Raw genomic sequence first — 3,066 nt, 5'->3', positions numbered from 1 at the left:
TTAAGAAGTTGGTGATCATTCTCAACGTCTGTAGTAACCCCAACAATTGGTGATAATTCACTACAGGTTTCGTCATACGAAAATGAAGTGAGAAAAGGACGGTATGATCCAGGCAATGAGTTTAGTATGGCATCCTTCCCCAATTGATCATGAAGGGGAAAGCCAAGAGGAGTTAGACGCTCGATCAACTCAACATGTACAGTACATGATCAGTACCGAGGTCCCTCTTTCATTCGGGCGCTGAAGATGGCACAACTAGTTTTGTGCCTCTCAAACGTCGTCAGGAACCCCAAATGATTCATTCAACACTTGAATGATATTTTCAGCTGCGTATTCTCAAAATGCCTACTAAAACTCATCCACTCATTGCTGCCAACATGATGCATCGAACAGTGTTCCGGTTCACATGAGCCACTTCTAATAAGTGTCTCTGGCACGATCTTGGATGCATTAGCAGCGGGCTGCTCAGGTGCTTGATCCGTTATCACATAAAGGATCCTCTCATGCTCTAGCCACTATTTTCAGTTTCCTATGCCAATTATTGAAATTTGGACCAGTCAACTTGTCATTGTCCAACAATGAGCGAAGTGATAAATTAGTGGCCATTTCTGCATAAAAAGAAAATTTGGCTATTAGTATATGAATTGACTAACAACAGTAGACTTGGACTTTAGTCTAAAGATATTTCACTATTTTATGACAAATTGGTAGCCTCTACCTCTAATTCGAAAAATTACTCCTAATTCTTTAGTGGGCACTAGAACCCAATAGATCCATATAGGCCCGAGTGTGGCTCGGCCAACCCATATGCACCTATTGGTAGGTTCTTAACCAATTGCTTCACAAGCAACTTCTTAGTGATGATTTTGCCCTAGGTTTTTCCGGCAGGCGTGTAGCGCCTCCACCGAAATACCCTAGTCAGATCCAACCATTAAATGATAGGGTTAAGTCTAATCAACTAATAGACGACCAAGCCGAGTGTGGCTCGGCTCACCTGACCAGCCTATTGAAGGTACACTTAACTCATCATATATTGAATGACAATTCCAATGCTTGATAAGTACCAGGCGTGTGGCGCCTCCAATAATTATCAAAACATTGGACCCATTATCACCCAACTTAATGGGAGGCTATGACCTAGTTATCTCCATAACCATTTCATTTTAAGGACCTAATAATTTTAGAGGATTTCATAATTAGGATAGATGAGAAGATCCGGTTAGTCTAATTTCTCCCACTGACTTCACCAAATCAGATTAGACTCAAACCGGTTAAGGAGACACCTAAATCAGTCATACTGATTTTTCTTAGGGCATGGGCTAACTCGAATCATTAAGTGATCCAATCAAAATGTGATTGACCATGTCGGCCAGGTAAGTGAGATCGGTGGAAGGAATATGCCATTAACTCGACAAAGACGAATCAGTGCGAGTAGCTCCCAATTAAAAACCACCCGGTCAAAACTGCCAAACTTACCTTAGACACCGACTGGTTAATCAATTTCGATTTGATTACTCAAATGACTCGGGCTACACCTCTGAGCCTAAATCAAGTTCCATCTTGGTCTAATCAAAGACATGGAATTGATCAATCTACAACTATTGTATTTAACCTAGAGTTTTCCTTGACCTAATCTAGTTACTACTTATTAGATTTGATCAATTAACTCTAATTAGACCATATTTGATTCTACCCTTAGGTCTAACCAATCCTAAGAACTTGATTCAAGCTAACCATATGCCCAAAGAATTATGCAATGTCAATTAATTGAGTTACAATTCTATTTCATAATACTTAATTCTTCAATTAAGTTTAGGACTTATGAAAGTTTTGTCATTGCATATTTCTTTTTAATTACATTTAATTACAATCTTTCAGTTCTTAAACACATTTTTAGATCTGAGTTTTTGTATTATCACATGTAATCAGATTTAATTCATGTTTAAGTCATTATGTTTCTATGTTCATGTACATTAAACAACATGAATTAATACAACAACCATACATCTTTATGTATTTGTTTTTTTACTTTTATTTTCAGATCTGATTTGTTCATTTAAAATCAGAGATCATATAAATCATAAACTTTATTTAGATCTAATCTAAACATATTATGATTTCAGATTTATTCATGTTACTATCCTAACACCAACATGCAGTCATATCATCCAAAATTTCAGAATTACATTAATCATGCATAATCAGCAATTATAATCAATCATAAAAAGCACTTTAGATCTAATCTAAATATGGTTAATGATTTCAGATTTAATTGCAGAATTAAAAATATAAAAGTTTAAACATAACTGCTCTGATACCACTGAAAGTGAATCCTAGGTTCTTCGGTGTTTAGATGCTGAATTTTTTTTTTTTTGAAAACCATGGCTGAACCTGAGTCGGGTTGCCTACGTACCCCTTCATAAGGGGGATCAAGCTATACGTAGTTCTTTTTAAGTTTTAAAAACGCAGCGGAAAAAACCGAATAACAATTTAATTCATGCATGCTTACAAGATAATCTAGAATCAGCACCTTAAGACATATAGGATTATGCCGGATCGTTTAAATAATTATGCTAAAACTTTTATGCATGATTAACTATCAGATCTGAAACTTAAGAACTCTATTCCAATTAATCTCCGAATATCCATCGAATGGATTCTGGAGATATCTCCGTGAGGAGCTCCAAAAGAGGGTAAAACCTCGGAGAATTGGACCTAGACCTTGACACTATAAAAATGATTAATGCTAGATTAATATCTTTTATGAGGATGAAAGTTGTGAATCTGATTCTTGACTTCGCAGCCAACGAATGGCCTCTACGAGAAGTACACGCGAAGTCCTGAAGGATCTTCTTCCGCAACAGTGCTAGCAGCTGCAGAACACTTGAAAGCTGAAATCTGCCCGCCGGGATTCAATCAACTCTTGATCAATCGTCTTGAAGCAGATAGAGATGAGGTTTGTAAGGAAGTAGAGGACTCAGATCTGATCTTGAATCTTCTAGATATTCACCCTGAAAACCCTATCTAAAATGGAGAAGAAGAGGAGGAGGAGGCGGGTGAGGAAGA

The sequence above is a fragment of the Phoenix dactylifera genome, chromosome 5 (assembly GCF_009389715.1).
Source record: "Phoenix dactylifera cultivar Barhee BC4 chromosome 5, palm_55x_up_171113_PBpolish2nd_filt_p, whole genome shotgun sequence".
In the NCBI taxonomy this organism is placed as follows: domain Eukaryota; kingdom Viridiplantae; phylum Streptophyta; class Magnoliopsida; order Arecales; family Arecaceae; genus Phoenix; species Phoenix dactylifera.
This window is presented reverse-complemented; position numbering follows the sequence as displayed.